Source organism: Protopterus annectens, chromosome 12.part0 (assembly GCF_019279795.1).
Source record: "Protopterus annectens isolate FY-2018-M chromosome 12.part0, PAN1.0, whole genome shotgun sequence".
In the NCBI taxonomy this organism is placed as follows: Eukaryota; Metazoa; Chordata; order Ceratodontiformes; family Protopteridae; genus Protopterus; species Protopterus annectens.
Window position 1 is genome coordinate 930,165,263 of NC_056746.1, and position 25,394 is coordinate 930,190,656.

The following is a 25,394-nucleotide window of genomic DNA, read 5'->3' on the forward strand; positions in this document are numbered from 1 at the left end:
CCAAAAACATGGTGTTTGATTGCTGACTCTGAACTGTCTATACATACACACACACACACACACACACACACACACACACACACACACACACACACACACACACACACACACACATATACATACACAATTCTACAGACTGACAGCATCCTAGGCAGCAAATTCTTATTTAGGCTATGAAATAAAAACATAAACTCTTCATTCTCTCATAGCAGCTTAAGGCTAGTCCCAAAATAAATTCATGCAACGTCCATCTCAAATGGATTCTTCAGTGGGATATTTCCAGATTGCCTCAGACTTTCTCAGATTGCCTCTTGTTCACAGCGCATGTCCCAGAAATGCTGTTCTAGGCACAACACTGTGCAATGACAAGCAATCTTCACTGATCTCGAGGACCTTAACCCTCCTTTTTCATACATTAAACTAAACAGGTAATTGCTTGTTACATAATATGGAGACATGCCTGTCTTTTCTTTGTGAAGAACACTACGTTTCCTGTACAGCTATGTTTACAACATTATTTACAAGACAATTTTTAACACATATCACGGTATTATTCACAACACATTGTACAGAAGTGCCTCAAATTAAATGTCAGTGTACAAAATGTATAAAGCTACAATGATGTCACACAACTGCACCCCCCTTTACAGAAAGCAGGATTGGCTGTTTCAAAGGCAAAACAGAGCAAGTAGAATGATTTTTTCCTTCGATGCACCAATTTGTTGTGTTGAAGCACTGAATAATACCGAGGCATGCAGAGATTCCGAATGAGGACTAGGTGGGTTGCTCTACGGCTGATCCACAGTGAGTCTTTATGATAAGCCTCTCCCTATGGGCTATTGTTCTCTGCTTTCCCTCTGAGATCATAAAATACTTACTCCACTCTCCCAGCAGTAACTCTGGGGTCTGTGATAACGCAACTCCCATTCTTGATAGAAATAAGTTCTTCATATTGTCTTAGTAGTGTTATACACATTACGTCAGCATCATCTGTACCCTTGTCAATGTCCAGTAAATCAGTGAGTCACGCCAGTGATGAAATCAGCTTCCCAGGTGCCTATATTCTGTGATCACCCAACTGCTTACCGTAAATATTTATGTGGTGGCCCAGTGGGGCATCGTCACTCAAGCATACCTCTCAACCTCTTAGAGCAAGAAATCTGGGTAAAGTCTAAAATAATGGGGGGGGGGCAAGACCTAGAAATAGGGACAGATTTTAAATATTGCTATTATAAACTTAGAATGTTGCTAGAATAACAGGATTTGTGTTAACATGTATGTTCTGAAGCATATGAACGCTGAAACTCAAGTGTATGTCATTACTAAATGACTTCAGTTTTTAATAATTTACCAAAAAAACACAAATTTAATGAGTAACAGTCCAAAAATATGAGGCAAAAATCTGGACAGTTGGAAGGTGTGTTCCCCAGTAACCTATAATGTAAAGGTAAAGTCTAAACCGTTGGCCATATTGGCCTTCTTCCTCTTGTTTTTATTTGGTCACCCTAGTGTGCAGTATAAACGGTGTACTGGAGTACTAGCTTTCCCACTTGTGTAACTTGCCCTAGGATATAGCTGTACTTTATGGTCTAGTGACTAATGTCTTTTGGCTCCCTGGTACCTCAATATCTGGTATAAACAGTTGTTTTGACCCATTTATGCCAACACCTCCCATTTAAAATAAAAGCTAACATGGAGGCCTAAAGCTCTCACTCCTTCTTTCCTTTTGACATCCTCAGTGTGCAAATTCACAATTGTCTCTTTGCAGGCCATTGGCGTTGCTTAATTTTGTTACTTTTACCATCATGTGTTGAGCTTGTTGTATATTTAATATTATACAATGACTGGCTATTAACATTCAAAAATGAGCACGCTGATTGGTCAGCCCAACCAGCGTGCCCATTGTAAATCGAGAATATACCAACAGTAAAAGTCCAGCTGCTAAAGTATCACTGAGCGGCCAGACTTTTTTTTTCTATGGTTATGTGGTAGACATGCATTAGTCTGAAGGAAAGAAACTCTGAAACTGAAATGTGACTCATTATTTTGTGACTTTGTGTCCCATAAAATTTGTGGTTTTCTGAAAAATCACTGAGGAAAGAAATCATTAAATAACAACATGCATTTAAATTTCAGACTTCCTTTCCTTCAGACAATGTAAATCTTTAACAAAACTTTCTATGTCTATAAGTGCAGCATTACCCATCCCCTCCTTTAATTATAGCTGTAAAACTAAAGAAACATACCTGATTTTCCTTGTATTTTCCCCATCTGTCATACCTCTAAACTGTCTGGAGGTTACAGCTTTCTTCTTTGACAAAAAAAAAAAAAAAAATAGGCAAAGGAGATCTTCCTGTCTCCACTGCTTGTTTTCCAAAGCACTGATGTACTGCATTAACATGGGAATTATAATCCCATACGCATGCGCAGTACATCAACAAATCAGTGGAATTCGGAAACAATACAGGAGAACACCACAGTGCCATTATACAAAGACATTATTTAAGAAAACTAAGTAATTTCTTTCTTAAATAATGTCATTGTATAATAGCAATAACCCACGGCTGGGTGTGGGTAATGCTGGATTTACCCACTGTTGACTTTGTTTGGTCACAAGGATGAAGCCAGAGTAACCAAACCATGCCAACTGTGGGTAAATCCAGCAATACACACAACTAGCCTTGGGCTATTGCTATGCTGAATCATAAATGCTCTTATATTTTGCATTTAATTGAATTCTAAGCAACTTTTTTCTGGAATTTGGTTGATAAGGGGTTACTGGTTATGCTAAACCACCCAGTTACCTAAAGAATAAAAAAAAAGAATAAAGAAAATAAATACACCCTTTCCTTCATGCCTTGATCAACTCTTATCTTTTGAATCACTCATACAAAGGCTAAATGCATAATACTGCACTCTTGGAGGTTCATAGGTTCATAGGTAGGTACTAGGCTATTGGCCCTGGGGCCTATATAAGCCTAGCCAAAAAGGTTCCCTGTCTTTCGCCACCCAAGAAAATTATTTTCATGTGCCCCTGTCAAGCAGTGCCACAGAAGTGATCCCCAGGGTGAATTTTCTATTTCCCATCCAGTCGTCAAGCTTTTTCTTAAAGAGGGCCAATGAGGAGCTTTGCTTGACATGAATAGGTAGTTTATTCCAGAGTAGGGGAAGTCTCTGGGACAGGAATCTATCCCTCCAGCATGTTCTGTTTATTGTGGTGACAAGGTTTAGGTCCCTGGAGCATGTAGTTCGGAGAAATTGGGATTTCTTTAAGTGTAGCATGTCCAACAGCTCTGGGTTTGACATAGCTTTGTATGTTAGGCAGACATCACCTCTGAGTAGGAGATATGCAACGGAGTAGAGCTGGAGTTTTTTGAGACGGTCTGCGTATGGCATCTGTTTGAGGCTGGTAATCCTCTTAGTGAGGTATTTCTGTGGCCTTTCCAATTGTTATAGGTGTCTTGTGAGATACATGCCAAATGGGGCATTGTACTCTATAATGGGTCTGATGAGGGATGAGTAGAGAGGAACAATTACCTCCTTTTTTCTAGAGGAGAGCCCTTTTGTAATGAGGTGTGCCACGTAGAAGGATTTCCTGACTACTATGGCAATGTGGTTATCAAAGGAGAGACTACTATCCACCTGTGTCCAGAGGTCTCTTATCACACTTTCAGTGTTTAGTGAGCTACCGCTTATGTGGTAGTTCATGGGTACTGAGTTTTTCTCAAAGGGGATGAAAATGCACTTCTTGGCATTGAGGTTGAGGCCATGACTTTGACACCAAGCATCTGTCTCTGTGAGGCCCTTTTGTAGAATGTCTACATTATTAGGTGATTCTGTTATGACTCCCAGTTTGAAGTCATCGATGAACTTTGTTAGCCAAAGACCTTCTGTGTTGGCTTGCACTTCAGAGAAGTAGATGCCGAACAGGAGTGGACCCAGGACCGAACCCTGTGGTACTCCACTCGTCACTGGTCTAAAGTCGGACTTGGAGTCAGCTACTTTTACTGTGTGGGTTCTGACAGTGAGCCAGTTGGCCACCCATCTTGTGACATAGGGATTATTCCCAGTTTAGTGAGTTTATCTATAATTCCAGAGTGGGGGATGGTATCGAAAGCCTTGGCGAGGTCAAGATAGGCTGTGTGCACTACCTTGCCCTCATCTACGGCTCTAGTGACTGCTTCAAAGAAGTCAGTCAGGTTTACTAGATATGATTTACCTTTTACAAACCCAAACTGAGTGGGGTCCAGGGTTTGGAGGTTACCTATGTATTTGTTTATAAGCTCAAGGACAATACGTTTCATGGCCTTGCAGACCAGGCTCATCAGGCTAATGGGGTGGTAGTTTCTGGGGTCTGTGGTGGCACCCCCTTTGGGGAGTGGGATAACCATCACTGTGTGCCATTCAGTAGGCACATAGTCTGAGGTGAGGCTATGACTGAACATGGTACTTAGCTGGGATGCCAGTTCATTTTGTAGTTCATGCAGTATGCAGCCTGGGATGTTGTCTGGTCCCATAGATGCTGTGTTCTTGGCTTTGGAGAGTGCAGTCTTTACTAGTTCATCTGTGATTACAAGGGCTTTGTATTCTTCTGGTATTAAGATGGGCCCTTTGGAGGGTGAGGTAAAGATAGCACTGAACCTACCTGCCAGGATGTTGGCAATATCAGTTGGTTCTGTATATTTAGTGTCATTGTGTTGTAGCTCAGAGCAGATCTGAGTGTTGCCATTGAGATTCTTGACATAGCTGTAGAATGCTTTGTTGTTGTCTTTGGAATCAGTGGCAATTTTATTTTCATAACTGGCTTTGGAGGATTTTATGAGGGATCTCAGCTTCTTACTGAGGCTGACCAGGGAGTTCCTCCAATCATGGGATTTTACTCTTTTTTGCAACAGCTTCTTCCTTCTGTTGTAGACTTTGTTTATGGCAGGGGACCACCAGATTGGCTTTCTTTTTTTGGAGGATAGTGCCTTGGTTCTGTTGGGGATGGCACAATCCATGCACTTGTGTATCTTCTTATACAGTGCATTTGTGTAAGATTCATCAGTTGTACCTCTATTTTCCATCTGAGTAACCATATAGTTCAATGAAATTTCATGTGCAAGAATGTTATCAGTTGCACAGGTCATCCAACTAACAGCTAACATTCCCTATAATAAACTCACATTTCTGCTACCCCCCCAACGATGCCTAAAGGTCTTTTGAAGCCATCAGCACAGACACATGTATATTCTTTCAGCACATTACTTCGGCATTTGCACTCTTTCACCCATCTCTTCTCAAGATCTTGCTCTTCACCCCCACTTTGCCTGTCTCATTTTCATACCTCCAAAACATGTTACCTAAAATATTTGTGTTGGAGATTAAACAGATTTAAGAAAGCAAGTCTGCTGTTTTACCCTAACCCTTCCACTGCAGGTTTTATCTTTGTTAGTGTCTAGTAAATAATTTCCAATAACACATCTCCTTTTTTAAAGTATGGTATACGGAAGTGACAGTAGTTCAAATGAGGCCACATCACTATCCTGTACAGCTAGTGGATGAGCTTCCCTTATTACTTGTAATGAGAAACCCAGCATTCAGTTTGCCCTGCCAATTGCTTAGAGAGGCTAATTTTCAGTCTTAACCACAATTCTAACTCCTATTTTTTCTTCACAGTGCTTAGAAGTTAACCATACTTTGAGACACCCCTAAGGTTTCTCCACCAAAAATCCATCCATGTGCTCTTCTATATGGTAAATCTTAGTCACACCCTCTTGGAGCAGTCTTTCTTTTTAATGTCTCACTGCAGTGCCATTCTCACATCTGTCACTGCATCCACTTTCATATAATCTTCAAAAAAGACATGCATCACTTACCAGATGCAACAAGTGCTCAGCATAAAAACTCCTGAGTATGTGTCTCTAACATCTACATCCACGTGGTCTAATCACTTACCAGATGCAACAAGTGCTCAGCACAAAAACTCCCGAGTATGTGTTCTCTAACATCTACATCCACGTGGTCTAATCACTTACCAGATGCAACAAGTGCACAGCACATAAAACTCCTGAGTATGTGTCTCTAACATCTATATCCACATGGTCTAATCACTTACCAGATGCAACAAGTGCTCAGCACAAAAACTCCTGAGTATGTGTCTCTAACATCTACATCCACGTGGTCTAATCACTTACCAGATGCAACAAGTGCTCAGCACAAAAACTCCTGAGTATGTGTCTCTAACATCTACATCCACATGGTCTAATCACTTACCAGATGCAACAAGTGCTCAGCACAAAAACTCCTGAGTATGTGTCTCTAACATCTACATCCACGTGGTCTAATCACTTACCAGATGCAACAAGTGCTCAGCACAAAAACTCCTGAGTATGTGTCTCTAACATCTACATCCACGTGGTCTAATCATTTACCAGATGCAACAAGTGCTCAGCACAAAAACTCCTGAGTATGTGTCTCTAACATCTACATCCACGTGGTCTAATCACTTACCAGATGCAACAAGTGCTCAGCACAAAAACTCCTGAGTATGTGTCTCTAACATCTACATCCACATGGTCTAATCACTTACCAGATGCAACAAGTGCTCAGCACAAAAACTCCTGAGTATGTGTCTCTAACATCTACATCCACATGGTCTAATCATTTACCAGATGCAACAAGTGCTCAGCACAAAAACTCCTGAGTATGTGTCTCTAACATCTACATCCACGTGGTCTATCAGACACCAGACGTGGGAATGATCCCACCCTTGATTATTATCTCAGGATCTCTGCAAAGCATCCTGGTTGGTACTGTTACAGAGGCAGAGGACTGGGGCAAGACATGGGCATTATTCAGTCATTCACTCTGAGTGCAGGGTCATGATAATGGTTTGGGCTCACCTTTTGACATCTAGGAGTGGAACTGGATGTAAATGAATAATATCTCTACATGTGTGTGTGATGACCAAGGAGCAGGAAGTTCACCTCAGGCTAATACGTAGAGGTCTATGGACCACAGGTCCAATATATAGGGTTGCTGTACTCCAGTGCAATCTCTACTAACAAGACTAGTATTAATACCAACTTGGGATATGGCAATGATCTCTGTTATTTGAATGAGATTTGGCTGAATTCTGGTTTTTGCTCTCATGTGGCAGCATTACTAACTCTTGTTTACTCACTCCAGTGTACAGTAAAATAATTATTAGATTACAGTCGTCCAACTTGCCTAACGTACCCTAGTATATGCCTGTACTTTCTGGTCAAGTGTACAGTCATACAGCACCTAGATCTGACAAATTTGAAGGAGGAGTAACAATTTCTTTTAAATTGGAGTTGTGCCTGGTCCATGTACTAGTTTGGACCACTAGCCTATTATGGTATGTCAAGGGGAAGGAAAAAATATGTTTATTACCTATAAATTACCTAGTCTCATGTAAGTCTTTTTTACTGGACTTCATGGGTTTCTTTGTTAACTCAGTGCAGACTCTTCCAAATTGGCCATCATCTGGGTTGATGAAAATTCATGGCTCTACCTAAAAATGTTTCATCCATAATGAAAGCGTTTTGATTGATTTTGGTGTTACTTCAGCCATCCACTAAACATGGGCAATTGGACTTGTTTCTGTTGGAGTTGGAACCAGTGTCTTGGTCTGACCATTACTTTCCCACATTCAGGCTATCCCATCTTATTCCTCCTCTAATACTGAGATGGTCAAATTCAGGAGCTTATAGTATTACAGATATACTTTTATCACTTCTCCATGACCATCTGCTGTTGAAAGGCATGGATGAGTATAACAGTTGTGTGACCATGGCTCTTGATCAGTTTGCCCCTACCCTTAAAAGTGTATGCCCCACTCCTGTCACTATGAGGAGCCAGGATATGAGTTTCAGCTTCTGTCTGTGCTTCACACAGGGCAAAGGATGATCCCTGATTAGAGGCCTACAAATCTTCTGTAGCACAAATAGGCACTAACGCTGCATTACTTTAGGTACTATTTGGACATTTCTCATAAGAGTGATTCCACTAGGCAGAAGTTACATCTGGGAGTATGCAGTGAGCTCAAGAGTTATTTCAAAATGCACATTTGAGTTTGATGACCTACAATTTCAACATTAATACAAATGTTTCTATGTTTGTGCCCCACTATTTGTGTGTAGGAATCAGAACCAACTATGCTATCAATATGGGGCAGCGCAGTGGTGTAGAGGTTAATGTTGCCACCTCACAACAAGAGGTTCCCTGGTTCGATTCTTGGCTGGGTTGCCTTCTGTGTGGAGTCTGCATGCCCTCCCTGCATTCCCATGGGTTTCCTCTGAGTGCTCCTGTTTCCTCCCACATTCCAAACACATGCATCTGGACCGTTTCTCCCCAGGCCTCCACTGAAAATAGGATCTGTTCTAGTTGGACTTTCCCGCTCAACAAATGTTAACTAAATAAATAAATAAATATCTCATCAAGAGGTCTTGGGTTATTTTCTCAACTGCACAATCTGCTTTGGGGACTGATTTAATTCCACTAATGTTAAGGAAGACTTAGTCTACGCCAGTTTTCAAGAATGCTATTATGGACTCAGGTATTCTACAAAGGTTCCCTAGTAGTCCCACATTTCTGTGGTCATTTCTTCCTTATATATGGCGATACCTCAGTGTAACCTCTTGCTTGGCAGGTCCTCTTTTTGAAGGAAGCCTTAGTACTTTGCAGTTATCCTGCACTGGGACAGAAATGGACGTGTTGGGGAACCATAATACTTTGGCCTTTCATATAGCCCTAACCTCCTATTCAGCAGTTAGAAATTACATGATCAGGGTGGGCATACACATGTGTGCTGCAGAGATAGTGGTGCCACCTCAGTGAAGATGTAACCTGTAGAATCCTTCCACTTTGTCACTTTCATTACAGCTACCATGTTCCCCAAGTCTCCGCTGTGAATGTTTCATGTCTGGCATGCCCAATATTTTTCTATGAGATAGACAAGCAAATCTAAGCCTTGTCACTCCTTCAATCAATCCTCTAGCCTCAAAGACTGCTAGTGACACTTGAATCATTTAGTTGTAATCAGAGCTTTATTCATTTATGTCATGGAACCAACTTTAGGCATTCTGGAATGTTTCCACTTTATCTATAATCCCACCTTTGATGGAAAGGTTATAGAAAAAGTAGACAGTCAGCAGTTTGGTACCAACCTTGATTCTAATGAATTGTTGGTTCATTTAAGACAGGGTTTTCACCCAGTGGTTACTGACCTTTTTTGGCAGAAGATCAAGGGTCTTACTCCATACTGGCCCTCCATGATAACTCACTGATACATTTAGCATGGTTGATGATTTGCTCCTTTTGGAACACTTAACACACCTGCTTTGAGAGGTCTGGTAGAGTTTTATGATTGGTTTACCCGCTGCCTCTCAGGCTGCTCTCAGATGGTGGTGTCTCAGGTTAGTTATTTATCTGTGTACCATCTTACACACAGGATCTGACAGGGTTTCAAAATGGGTCCAATTTTTTTATTGTGTATATGGTGCATGTTGGTAATCTAGCTTAACAATGCAGTTTGCAGTACCATAGGCATGCCAAAGAGATACCCCATCTCCCAAGACTGTACGAATTATTCAGACCCAGTAGAAGACTGCTTGGGTGATATAGTGCCTTTGATATCTATAAATGGACTCAAACTGAAACCATCTCAAATTGTTTTCTTGATCTCTGAGGTTCTATTTGAAGCTTTGGGGACTGTAATTACATCTTTGGAAACATATGACTGAAAATTTAAAGAAGGGGATTATAAACTAAGTCAGAGGTTGTGATATCTTGGGGTATTCCCGCAACTCCATGGTACAGTTATCTCAAAGACAGTATATTTTAAGTAGCAGAGATATAAGGGGCACAAACTCCATATTGTGAAATTTGTGGAGGTAAAGCCCCTTACAAAAATGCTTTAATAGTTAACAATGAGCTTTTAGATTCACTGTATTTCATCAGAAATTCCATTTTATTTTTTGAGGATGTATGACTTGCAGTTATTGGTCATACACACCTCTGGCAGGAAGGCTGTTTTCTGTTCTATCATTCTGTATTACCTACTGGAGTAATAGGCTGGTGTTTCTGTCTCTGGCACATAATCTCACTGTTCAACTCATATTTCAGGAGCAGGTGTTGGCAGTCATCCACTTCTGCTGTCACCAGCTGAAGAGTAGTATGTGCCTTAAATACCATATTCCATCGGAGCGCCAAATAATGCTTGTGCAGATCTTGGCTGTCTCATGACTTTACTACTACCTTACCTAGGACTTTTAAACACAGAAGTTGACAGGCTGCAATGCATTCAAAACTGTATAGCAAGGCTCCTTATTTCTGCCTTTAGGTATACGCACATAAAACTTGCTCTTTGCTTTCTGTACTGGCTCCCTATCAAACACAATCTCTTAAGTTCTGATGATGATGATGTTTAAAACCTGAAATGAGCAGGGTCTTACCTGTTTAATAATCCTGAAATGAGCAGGGTCTTACCTATTTAAGGGAACCTTTGCTATGCTGATGTCCTTCACTTACACTCATTTCAAGTGCAGTAACTGGGATCTCCAGCTTTAGGCTAGAGTCCTGAAAGGTCAGGTCTTTTTTTTTCTGTCGTGGTTCTGACTTATTGGATTCACTACTGTGACAGCTCTGTGACTGCACCTCTGTTCAGTACTTTAGGTGATGCATTACGGATAATTTTATCAAGAGGTTTCAAGACCCTTTTAATAGTTAAGCATGTCCGATCCATGAGTTTTTTACTTAACTTTTTATTGTGTCACTCTTATTTATTTATTATCTTATAATTATTACTTCATGTTTCTTGTCCTGCAGACACATAAAGTTTGATTAATAACTGATTGAATGATTGACTGATTAAATAAATTAATTCTTCACTCACCTTTTGGTGCTTTTTTCCTTAGCAGTTTTTCAATGAGTAGGAACTGTGACATAGTATTTTTGTGTGTCTAAGTTGAAATTACAATCTTCTCTTTTGAAATCCTTCTCCCCTAGCCCCTCTGTTTTTTTTTTTTTCTTTTCTACTCGGTTATCTTATGCATTCTTGCACATTGCAGGCATAACTTTTTGAACTTACATCATGTGATCTCTTTCCATTCTTTCTTCCATGATAAATAACCCCACTTCATTTTGTTTATCTTTATATGACCACGCTTCTTTACTTGGGAAAGAAGTGATGAAAACATCTCAAAGGAAATTGGAGAGTCTAAAGCAGATGCTTCTAGTGGGGTACCACATAACAGGAATGGGCAGAGAAAGGTTTCAAAAGCCTTTTCTCTTCTGCTAGGGAATGGAAACCTATAACATCCATATGTAGCACATAGATTTCAGTAGATATTTAGTAATGGATCCTACGCGGGATGAGTTTCAACATAGCTGAGGTTGCAAGGGGTGTCTAAGTTACCTGTTGGACAAGGCATGGTTGACTATTAAGTTAATATGAAGCCCTTTATCTTCCAATGAAAAAACATGCAAAAGGCTGCACTGACACTGAACAGTAGCCAGGTTTGAAAGAACCAGTATTCAAGACATGGGCTAAGGGGGAGTCAGGGGATCAGAGAGAGGGAGAGAGAGAGTAACATGAAGTTATTTAAGTAAAGTAAATGGAAAAACATTACTAAATATGGCTTTTAAGAGATTGTTGTTGAAAGGGATCAAATAAACAACTAAATAAATGTGCTGTATGGTACAATAAAACACAAAAGGTATGCAGCTGAATAGTGATGATACTAAAGTATGACAGGTTATCCCCAATACAGGCAGAAACAGGGGACATCTAGCACAAAAACATAAATGAAAATGGGGTTATAGTCAGGGGGCAAGAATGATGCATGCATGGGGTTGTAGTCAGGGGGCAGGAATGATGCATGCACAGGATTATAGTCAGGGGCAGGAATGATGCATGCACAGGGTTATAGTCAGGGGGTAGGAATGATGCATGCACGGGGTTATAGCCAGGGGGCAGGAATGATGCATGCATGGGGTTATAGTTAGGGGGCAGGAATGATGCATGCACGGGATTATAGTCAGGGGGCAAGAATGATGCATGCATGGGGTTATAGTCAGGGGGGCAGGAATGATGCATGCACAAGATTATAGTCAGGGGGCAGGAATGATGCATGCACTTGATTATAGTCAGGGGCAGGAATGCTGCATGCATGGGGTTATAGTCAGGGGGCAGGAATGCTGCATGCACGGGGTTATAGTCAGGGGGCAGGAATGATGCATGCATGGGATTATGGTCAGGGGGCAAGAATGATGCATGCATGGGGTTATAGTCAGAGGGGCAGTAATGATGCATGCACAGGATTATAGTCAGGGGGCAGGAATGATGCATGCACGGGATTATAGTCAGGGGCAGGAATGCTGCATGCATGGGGTTATAGTCAGGGGGCAGGAATGCTGCATGCATGGGGTTATAGTCAAGGAGAAGAAATACTGCATGCACGGGGTTATAGTCAGGGGGCAGGAATGATGCATGCATGGGGTTATAGTCAGGGGTCAGGAATGCTGCATGCACGGGATTATAGTCAGGGGGCAGGAATGATGCATGCATGGGGTTATAGTCAGGGGTCAGGAATGATGCATGCATGGGGTTATAGTCAGTGGGTAGAAATGCTGCATGCACGGGGTTATAGTCAGGGGGCAGGAATGTTGCATGCAACACCCAAAGACTTATGTGCAAAAGACAACTATGCGGGAGGAGGAGAAAAATATGTAAAGCTAAAAAATCAAGCTTATTAAGCAAGAGTGAATAGCCAGCCCAGATGAAGGCCTTGCTAATTCAGAATTTCTCTCCACAAATACTGAGAGACTATCACTGAATAATTTAGTCCAGGTTGTTACTCAACAATGGTTAGGCCAGAATCCATATTGTGAGTTAGGAGGATATTGGAATCAATAAGAAGCTGCAAACTGGTTAAATACTAGATGTTCACGGTAAGTGGCAAAAGAGGAAAAAGGAAACTTGGAGGGTATTTTGCACTTCATGGGAGTAATATCATTTTGTAGTGATTATTAGCAGTAATTACATCACCAAGAGCAGGTCATCATGGGAAGTAGTGTTACTGTTCAGGTATCATTAAAGGGAACATCATTGCCATCATTCAGGGCACTCATTTAGTATTGTGAAGTCATTTGATTCAGCCCCATTATAAAACACTTTGAGCTACCACCAGAATAAATGCAGCAGTCTTGTAGTGGCTGCCATAAAGTAGTAGTGGGGAAGGGTGGAGACCAACTACCCTGTGCTAACCAACCAGCACTTGTAAATGCAAGTATGTAGAAGCAGTGTAATAGCCTACATAATGAATAAGAAAATATATATATATTAATACGTTTCACAGGTGCATAAACAATAGTAGCAAAATAAACCAAAAGTGTTACATGGAAATTATTTCTCCAAACTGCTCGTTCAGAATTGTGGTTTATGGGGGGTGGCACAACCCTTGGGTAGCAGAGATGCTAAGACTATTGTGATAGGTGCATTGACTTTCATGATGCATGCTTAAACAGTTTAAGCTTTGTCTTGATTTGTAATAAATAAATAGCAGTAATAATATGGACCTCTTTTCTGTAGCATAACATAGTTGTAAGAACTAGGTAAAACAAGTACACTTACAGAGCACTATCTGATGTCCACGTCCCTAACTGCAGTCATTTAGGATGTTTATACATTTTCAAGAACACACTACATTTAAGACACAGTGTAGTAATTATGGAAGTGAACCAAAAAATTGCAGTATGTAGCAATGATTAATAAATTGATATAGCCCCATAAATTTGCACTGATGGTTCTACCATTCTGTAGATCACAGCTATGATTCTTGGAAATGCAGCAGCCACTCACGTTCATTCTATTATCCATACCATTAAACCATGTTCACCACTGGAACAATGGCACTATTCCAAATACCTGCATCAATGGTGTAGATGGATAAATCTCTGTTATGGCCCAGGTGACCCAAGTTTGAATAACAACTCAAATATTTGCTGGTGAAGTGAAGGAAGGATGAGTGTGCCCATCCTAGATGGAGGGTTGGTGGGCCTTGATCTGGATCTGCCCTCTGCTGGAAATGACCTGACCTTGGTGAGAGAGTAATAGGTTATGAGCTTAGGCTGGACCATCTCAGGTATAAGCATGAGCTTCCAAGTTGGGTTTGGCAGCCTTTGTCATTAGTGCATGGTAGAAAATACATGCAAATAACATTGGGGTTTAGGTGGTCTTTAAGGGACACTTGTACCCTCTTCATCACTAATAGCAGAGTTAGACTAATAACAATGTTGTCATTACTGAGATGTTGGTGAGAGCAAACTCTTCATGATGTCTTCCTGTATGACAGCGCTCCTGTATGTTTCTTGCCTTATGGGATATGGAAAGCACCCACCTTAGAGAATGAATGGGCTGAAGTCCACCTGGAGAGGGGACTGATGTTCAAAAGACAGAGGGACAAAGGGCAAGGAAAAAAAAAAGCAAAACAATGCCACTCTATGGTGTTCATCATAGGGGCAGAATTACTATGTAGAATCATTACAGGAACAATGTTAGTATTCAGCGTTATACGAGTGATGCTTTTTGAAAACTTTCATTAAATGACCTGGTCTTTCTCATGGGTAAATTGTTGCCATGTTCAGAGGAGGAAGACCAGTGACCTAGACAGTAAACCTACCACAGATGCCTACAAAAGATAGCAAAAAAAAACCTAATAGCAGAGTAATACAATTGGTAAGCACAGTTAAGAAACAGTAACCCTTTAGAAAATTTAGGAAAAATTATTTGTGAAATGAAGTTTCAAAATATAGAAGTAATGATAGGGAGCATCTATATCCCTTACTCATCTTTTCACATCCAGCCAAAGACAATAATGAATAACATGTAAGTAAATACATACATACATACATAAAAATTATAGAAATAAAACATTCACAGAACATGGAAAAGCCTGACAAATAGAATTATGAGTGCTTTCAACTCTTTGATGTCTTGTAAAACTTCTTCAGAGAAAAAATTCACACAATTATAAAGTGATGTTTAAAGTGAAACATTTTATATGACAATAAAAAACATAAGATGCTTGCATTTATACTAGAATTAAAACAATTTATAACAACAAACACATAACTATATAAATACTTATTTAGCAGACATTCAAAATATAGAACCTAAATGCTATCATGTTAAAGAACACATTTTTATGTGGGAAAAACCAACAGAAAACATTCCCAATGCACACACGAGCATTTACTTGCTATTAAAGCAAAACAAAGCACTAATGCACTTTACAAACCTTCTTTGTTTTGCTCAAGTTACAAAAAAAAATGTTTATTTTCTTTGTAAATGGTAACAAAAGTGCAGACCTCAGAGGTGGTGACATTGATACACTGTCAGAACAAAACAAACTGTAGCGGCAGATTAGGTCAGATACTAACCCCTGCCAAACATCAGTAACTGTTAAAAGTTTAATGAAAGTGCATCCTTTAAGATTACCATAATTAAATGCCTATAATTTATACTGTTTATGTCAGTATACTACCATTTTTAGTATTGCATAATAATGCCAATAATGTCTGCAAGCTGGTTATTCTAACCTTACTCATGTTTGGCATGATTTAGTCATAAGGGCTTTATCAAGCTAGTTATTCTAACCTTACTCATGCTTGGCATGATTTAGTCACAAGGGCTTTATCAAGCTGGTTATTCTAACCTTACTCATGCTTGGCGTGATTTAGTCACAAGAGCTTTATCAAGCTGGTTATTCTAAACTTACTCATGCTTGACATGATTTAGTCACAAGGGCTTTATCAAACTGGTTATTCTAACCTTACTCATGCTTGGCATGATTTAGTCACAAGGGCTTTATCAAGCTGGTTATTCTAACCTTACTCATGCTTGGCGTGATTTAGTCACAAGGGCTTTATCAAGCTGGTTATTCTAACCTTACTCATGCTTGGCATGATTAGTCACAAGGGCTTTATCAAGCTGGTTATTCTAACTTTACTCATTCTTGACATGATTTAGTCACAAGGGCTTTATTTTTTCCTGCATATCCATATAGTCATGAGTGGTGCTGCGGTAGCATTGTCGCCTCACAGTAAGACGTTGTCCTGTTCGATTCTCAGTTAGAGTGTCTTCTGTGTGGAGACATGTGTGAATGGGCGTACCTTCATTGAAGGTTGTGCATCAGAGCTGGCAACTCGGCACGTAAAAATCTACTGCCAATCATTAGCGGACCGGAGTTCCGCTGTGGCGACCCCTAACCGGGAAAAGCCAAAAGACGCAACAACAACAAAAAAATCCATATAGTCATGAGTATGTAAATTCATTATAATGTACACTCAAAATGGATTATTACTATGAAAGTGGTATTAAAAATACTAATAAGCAAAGGCCATCAGGGAAATATCGACATCTTTCAGAGTTCATCTTGCAGACCACGTCCTCATGAATGCAGTAAATTGGCAAACATATGCCTGTGCACAGGTCATCGTGTGAAGAAACATAACTGTTTAAAGGTTATCATGGAAGACAATATTAGTCTGAAAAAGTCCTCCTGGGAAGTTGTGTAACCATGGGGAATAATTGTGAGAATGATGTAACTGTGGGGTATCTTCAGAGGTAAATATTATGTTAACAGTCTGCAGACAATTGCAAGCCTAGTCAATAACTAGAGGTCAGAATCAAACCCTGCATCTTGCATATGTGAGGTAAGGACCTTAAGCATTATGTCAACCTACTCCCTAGAGAAGCTCTACTTGTGTCAAAATTATTTTATCTCAGATGGGACTACAACTCACAGTTCCTGGACTAAGTGATCGGCACCTTATCCATTAGGCCACTGGGGCTTCAAAGGAGCACTTTTCCTGTATCCAGTCATGACTGCAGATCATTACCATTGTGGTTAGAAGTATAATCTGCAAGTGGCATCATGGGAGCTGTATTAACATAAATGAATTATCATGAAAACAGCCTAAAGATCTGCAATATGAGCAAAAATACCGGACTTCAATAATTGGCTTAGTTTTTGGAGTCATTCTGAGGTGGTTCAATCAGCTTGAGAGGATACGATCAGCAGACTACTCTGCTGCTCTGGGGTTGGTTTGCATCTGCCCCTCTAGGGTTTTGATTATTGGCAAAGACATTGTCCACCTTTATAGTGCAATTTTTATGCAAAGCCAGCCTAATAAAGCTACCAACATAAAACATGCAAAGGAAAAGATGAAGGTATTACTGACCAGTGCTGGTGTTACTGACCAGTGCTGGTATTACTGACCAGTGCTGGGAGCCTAAACAAGAAATTCATCTCCCTCATACCTTTCAACTGTATAGATTTTCACAGAATATCGAGATTTTCACCTCATATTGCTCATAAAATTGTGGTTTACTGGCAATTCATTGCCAATTCTTTGAGGACTGAAGTCAGAAAATACTGACAGACATTTGCATTCAGACTTCATACGCTTCAGACAATTCATGCTAAAGCAAAACCTGTTATTCTATCAACTTTCTAAGTTGTAAGAGCAATATTTCAAAATTGTCCCTATTTTTGGGCCTTTGTCCCCCATTATTTATGGCTTTGTCCAGATTTCTTACTCTAAGAGGTTGAGAGCTATGGTTTCCCTACAAAGCTCTTCTCAACCTAGAGGACATTGATGTCTGTCTAGTGAATCAGACATGGCTTAAAATGGTAGAGAGCACTCCAGCTGTGCAGGGCTATAATGTCTTCCACACACGTAGATCAGGTACTGCGCAGGAAGGGAAAAAAGGAGCATGTATCCCAATCTTCATCCGGATAAGACACATCAAGGCTGGTAAAGCAGCATGATGCAGTGGAGCTTCTTCACATCCAGATAACCATCGGAAAGATCCCGTACCATATATTAGCAAGCCATTGAACTCCAGCTATGGCACAAGAAAGCCAAAAGGCCTATCTACAAGAACTAGAATCACTCAGTATTAAACCCAATACTATTTTCCTAGGTGATCTAAACAGTCCATTATAGACAGGGGAACCTACACCACCACCAGTGCAGAAGTTATGGAGCAATTAATCAGAGGACCCACAAGAGAAAGTAACATCTTGGAGCTTGTCCTTACTAACATGGGGACATCTGCCCCCAACACTTGCATATCTTAATCACTTGTCACATCTGACCACAAAGTACTTGTCTCTGAAATAAAATTGAAACCAGAGAGCCTGTCCTCCCAAGGTACCTTTAGAAATTACTTTAAGACAAACTACCTACTCCTAAGTGATACATTGGCAAGCTTCAAATCCCCACCAAAACCAGTTAACTTCACTGAATACAAGATAGCATACACTACCAAGTATACCAGCATGTAACTAGCATAAATGCAGCAGTACCTCATAGCAACAAACGCAGGGAAAACCCAAAAACAAACTTGCATGGTGGAACCATAATATCAAGAAACTTTAGAATAAAAGGTAGAAGTGTAGCTGGTTCAACCAGTGCCCCTCAGCTCTTCAAGTGAAGAGGAAAAAACACTTAACTGTATTAAGGTAATTGCATACCTCTCAAGTGTACCTTATTACGAGGAACGTACCTCATTTGGGGTCTTAAAAAGTTTATGCTCCTCAAAGTTCTTCAAAGTTCCACATTGAAAGAGTCTGTCACACATTCAGTGTTAGGAATTGTTTAAAGTGAAATCCATGGCAAATAGAAATTAATCATATCAGTTCATTAAAAGATCTTTATAAGTAAAACCAGCATATTTTAACCATCCTATGACCTTCCTAGTTAAAGTTGTTAGTAAGCCATTAAGAAACTTTAGAATAAAAGGTAGAAGTGTAGCTGGTTTATGCTCCTCAAAGTTCTTCAAAGTTCCACATTGAAAGAGTCTGTCACACATTCAGTGTTAGGAATTGTTTAAAGTGAAATCCATGGCAAATAGAAATTAATCATATCAGTTCATTAAAAGATCTTTATAAGTAAAACCAGCATATTTTAACCATCCTATGACCTTCCTAGTTAAAGTTGTTAGTAAGCCATTAGTATGTGTTCCACATTTTGCCCATTTGTTCCACAGTATGAGGGCTAGTGTTCCTCATTCTGGAGATGGGAGGTTGAGAGCTATGGGTAATTGCTTTCCTAATTTCTTATTACAGATCCATGCCAACCACCTCTCCCATTGAACAGCAAAAACTAAAACAAACCCCCCCCCAAAAAACAAAAAAATGAAACAAACATTCCTTCTGCTGGCATACCACCAGGTGGCGAGCTGCACAACGCACCCCACCTAGCCATTCAAGTCCTGTTTCTGTGCTCTGACCCTAACCATCTTCCTTTTTTATTAAATAATAATAATAATAATAATAATAATAATAATAATAATAATAATAATAATAATAATAATAATTTTTCTTGTTATAAACTGTAGTAAATCACTTGGTACAAATGTAGCAATCATTTGCTACAGTTTATACCTTGCTCACATGGAACGCTACACTGCTCTATTTTTAGTTAAAAAAGTGATTTGTTTTCATACTTTTAAACAGTAGGAAACAAGCAGTTGTTACAGGTTAGACCACACACAGAGCACGACAGTGCTGGTTTTGCATTACAGATCGAGATCGGCTGATAGCACCCCCCAACACTTTGTTCCCAGAACAGTTGTCCCTCTCGCTCCACTCTAGTTATGCTACTGATAAAAGCAAAATAATTTTGACCCAAAGAAAGAAGAAGAATTACCAGAATTTTAGAGCCCTTGCCACTGGAATAAACAACTCAGGAGCTTAATAAAATCCACCAAAGCCAAGTTTGTCACTAAAATATATATCCAAGCCAAAGACAATCACCGGGCCTTTTTTAATTATGCTCTTAAATTCAAAAGCACAATTCAGCAATGCACTGAGCTGATTGTGAATGATGATACCTACACTGAGGCTGAAGATATAGGATGAAGATACAGCAAACCTTTACACCTGCTTTCCTTTCATCTGTCCCTTAAGATATACCTGAAAATGGCTTGGCTCCACCTATCACACAAGTCCAAGTCTTAGGACTGCTATCAAAATCTAAAAATACTGCATCAGTGGGTCCTGACAATATCCCTAGATGCATCTCAAATAGTATGAATCATGATTTAGCCACACCCCTAACAACACTGTTCAGTCTCAGCCTTCATACAGGTTTTGTACCAAGTAACTGGAGAACAGCTACAGTCATTCCCCCTGCAAAAAGGAGGACCTTCCACAGACCCGTGCAATTACAGACCCATAAGTCTGACCGGCCTCATATGCAAAGCCATGGAAATATCTATCATGTTTATTTGTTTGTTTGTGTTTTTTGGCTTTTCCTGGTTAGGGGTTGCCACAGCAGAACTCCGGTCTGCTAATGATTGGCAGTTGATTTTTACGTACTGGCTTGCCAGGCCTGATGCACAACCTTCAACGAAGGTATGCCCATTCATGCATGTCTCCACGCAGAAGACGCTCTAGCTGAGAATCGAACCGGACAGCGTCTTACTGTGAGGCGACAACACTACCGCAGCACCACCACTGCATGGAAATATCTATCATAAACTAATTAAAAAGGACATAGGGATCCTCCAAACACTGGAACTGCCTAAGTCTGGATTTGTCAAGGCAGGTCATGATTACTCCAGCTGGCAGACCTTTTTGAAAAGGTCATAAAGCAATGGATGATTGCAAAATGGTACACACCTCATACCTTGACCTGGCCAAAGCTTTTGGCACACTTCCCTACTCAGGCATAGAAGAACAGCTAAACAAACTGGGAATGAATCACTTTGTCACCCACTGGATTATCATCTGGTTCATGGATAGGATGCAAGAAATCAGAATAGGGGAAGTTTCCTCCAGAAAAAGGACTAGGCACCAATGGATTTCTCCAGGCTTCTATGCTGGGATCGCTCCTTTAGCATCTACTTTTCTGAAGTAAAAGCTAATACCAGAGGGCTTTGTTGACTAAGTTTGCAGATGACTGTAAGCTAGTAGCAGTCACTGAATCCCCAAATAACTTAGCTATCCTGCAGGAAGATTTCTAGCAAATTAATAATTGATGACAAAAAATGCATTATTGCATCCTTTGGGAAGTCATCTATCTCAGGGAACTACCACATTGACAATACGCCTCCAGCATTTGACTCAGTTGTTCAGGATAGGAGATCTTATGTAGTTAATGACCTAACTTTTGACCAATGTGTGTCCATTGTTGTAAGAAAGTCCTTCTATATTGCACAGCTTATAAACAAAGGGACTATATCAGGATCAGTGGATGTCATTGGCCCTGTTAACTGAGCCCTAATTAGGCCAGTCATCCCTTTGTAATGTATCTGTCCAGACATATGCAACATCTGGAATGTCCACTGAGAAAGATACCTGGTTAAAAGGATACAAGGCCTAAACAACATGTTCTACATGGACTGACTCAAAGCCCTGTTACTATACTTGGTATCCTACAGACTGCTAAGAGGTGACCTATGTCTGGCATACAAGGCATCCTTCAAACCAGTACTGATGGATTTACTGCACATCACCAAGTCAAATGGCATCAGAAGTACTCAATCTAGGGATCTAAATCTCTTATGGAACATCAACAGAACATTTTGGAAGAACAGGTGTATCTCACAGAGGATACCACTGTTCTGGAACAGACTCCCCATCCATGCAAAACAAAGCTCGTCACTGTCCATATTCAATTGCAACTTGTATCTATGCATGGAAAACAGAAAATTTAGCACAGGACTTCCCCTTGTATTACTAATGGACAGAGGCCACTCCTAAATGCTTTATCCCATGCTTGGGTCTCCTGAAATTATCTATGGTATGATCCCAGCTATTGTTATTAGACTTAATATATAACCATTGAGAATAAGAGGGGTAAGCCCAATCTATAACCAAATAGGATAGGTTAATCTATAACCAAAAAAGGATAGGTTAATCTATAACCAAATAGGATAGGTTAATTTGTGCACAGAAAGGAACCTGGCTAGGCTTGAAATGCAGGTGCAGCAAGCCTAATGGTTACCTATGAACCTATAAGATTCAGAGTCATCATGGTATGCAAGCCAGCCCTGCAGAAGTCATCGTTACCATGTTTACGCATTTCTATGTATAGACTCCTTATGTTCTGAGAATATCTGAAGCAATGTCACCGCGTAGCTGGACTAATAGTAATCATGTTACCATGTATAGTCTATCACTAAGGAATGTCACCATGAGGTGTGAATAATGACAGCATTGTCATCATGTCCTGATAGTAATGCTACTTCTTCTGCCTGAAGGCAATGCTGTTAATTAGAGTCTGGCTCATACAAGTTATCATGTTGCAGGGTTGACATGCAATATAATAGATGCACTTCCAAACAGTAGTAAGACTATATACAACATTGCCATGCAATGGAAGGAATGACAACATTGTTGTTATTTTATGTAGTTGTTACCATAGCAGCAGTATAACCTTGTAGGGCTAGTAGGAGTGATGTCATTACCCAATGGTACCCTGTTGTGGTTAAGAAGGGAAGCAATCATCATCCAAATGTGTTGTTTCGTTATGTATTAGTCATCATGTGAAGCACAGCCACCACTCGGGAGTCTTTGAGGAAGTAACATCACTCCAGTGAGAGCAAGAAAAGCAAAACTTGATGTCGTGAGTCTTATGTGTTTTACAAAAGTATAGACATTAATGTGAAAAGGACATTTAAGTTTGTACACACAAAATGCTCACAAAAATCAAAAATGACATTTCCTTGTCAGGCTGGAAAAATGTTCCTTCTGACTGGTGGAATTATTATGTGGCAGAGTTGGTGTTATCCAGGTTCTTGCACTGCTCGTGGAACATGTTGGTATCAGAGATGCCACAGATGTGTTAAGCGGCAAACACAGGCTGCTGAAAGACAGGAAACAGAGAAGAACTGATTGTCAGTGTACTCTGCTGTTACATCCCCATTTAGATAGACACCCCCCCCCCCACACACACACACACACATACCTACTTACTGCATTCACATACAATCAAGGTTCCAGCATTCAACAAAATAAAGAACAAACTGTTATTCAATAGAGTCTCAGACAACCACACAGACATAGATACATAGATAGATACATGTAGATACATGTATACATATATATATGTATATATATATATATATATATATATATATATATATGTATATATATATATATATATATATATATATATATATATATATATATATATATATATATATATATATGTATATATATATATATATATATATATATATATATATATATATATTTTTATAAAATATCAGTTTCAAAACTTCGAAATTCATATGGTGAGGACCATATGATAAAAGTTTTGAAACTTCAAATGTTTTCAATGGAGATTGTGGTACAGAGCAGATCTGTAAATTTACCCTTTTCTCCACTGTAGTGCGATCTCAGAGGTGGTATACTTAATTTGCAGGGGGTTGGGGGATTCAAGGGGCTTACTCACTTGCCCCTTGCAAAACCATAAAAAAAAAACAACTTTTTGTTTCTTTTTTTTTAATGTTCGAATTTCTGAAAATTCGATCATATGATCCCAACCATATGGTTTTCAAATTTTCAGAACTTTGATCATCTGATAGGGGTCCATAGGTAGATAGATAGATACAGATACCTGTATGTAAAGCATTAGATTCATCAGTCACAAATTGTCCGCCAAGTAAGACCTATGCTAAAGCATATTTGCTTGATTCTGCATGTTGTGAGTTACTGGACTGGGATTGATATTTGATATTCATAATATTGACATCTGTGCCATTTGACATTAATGAATATAATTTTATATATATATATATATATATATATATATATATATATATACGTGCGTGCATGTGCGTGTGTGTGTGTGTGTATATATATATATATACATATATATGGTTCCACTTGAAATCATTGAATTACCATTTCATCGAATTGCAAATCATCGAGAGCAAATCGTCGAAAACTCATTTCATCGAAAACTCATATCATTGAAACTCAAATCATTGAAATCTATAAAGCAACTACAAAGTTTTTACTATGTTTATGCAAATATACCAACTCCAAGTTTGCACTACAGTGGGGGAAAGAGGTTATTTCCTAACCCCACTGTAGTGTGACCTTGGAGTTGGTATATTTTATTACGGGGTGGGGGCCTTGTCCCCCTGCATAAACATAGTAAACAGTGTCTGGGATGTTATTTGTAGTTGCTTTATAGATTTCGATGATTTGAGATTCGATGATATGAGTTTTCGATGAAATGAGTTTTCGGCGATTTGGTCTCGATGATTTGCATTTCGATGAAATGGTAATTCGATGATTTCAAGTGGAACCATATAGATATATATAGATATATATATATATATATATATATATATATATATATATATATATATATCGAATTATCTCTCTCTCTCTCTCTCTCTCTCTATATATATATATATATATATATATATATATATATATATATAGTCTGTCTGTCTTTTGCTGAATGATACTTTGGTTGACATCTGTTTAATTGACACAGTTTGGTCGACTAAACAGATGGTTGCTAGTCATGTGAGACTGACAATCCCTGCGTAAGGGAATATGCCCTTTTCCCAAGGGAATGTACGATCTTGGAGTTAGAATATATCATTAGCAGGGGATGTAGGGAGGCTTGGCCTCAACAAAAGAATGATACTTTCTTTGTTTTGTTTTTTTTTTTAAGTTTTGCATGTGTCAATATTAATTCTTGGCACATGCATAACAGCATGCCGACATGCATAATGTCAATTCATTTAATTCAACATTATATATGTCAACAAAAGTAGTGTTTTACTAATTTAAATAGATCCATATATTATATGCAGTCTGAGATCTCTGTGCCTTAGGGAAAGGAAAAGTCTGCAATACCTGAGTTTCTGTAGTTAGTACATGTTCTTCCTCAGTCCACTCAAACTGTTCTGAGGATGGCACTTACACATTCCCATTTATGACACATGTATGTGTCAGATTCTCATGACAGCAGAGACAGAACACAGTTGTCACAACACAGAACTAAGAGCAGCAGTGACTGCAAGGGGATGACTCACCCAGATTTCTACTCACCATCTTCATCCTTTTTACCTAACAGCATTCAGACCATCATAGAAGATCTAGAGGACCATTGTGTCCCCACTATAGAGGCCAGTCTGTAGAGAAACAAAAAGTAAGGAAGGCTCAAGTGAACCACTTATAGGGAAGTCAATGCAAATCACTGTTTTCTTACTGTCACCACACCACACAACTAAATTTCCTTTAGCATTTTACCTTCACTTCTCAGTCTTTTTTTTCACATTTTGTAGTTAAGCCATATTAATACAGATTCACAATCATTCTGCCTTTTCATTTAAAAAAAAAAAAAAA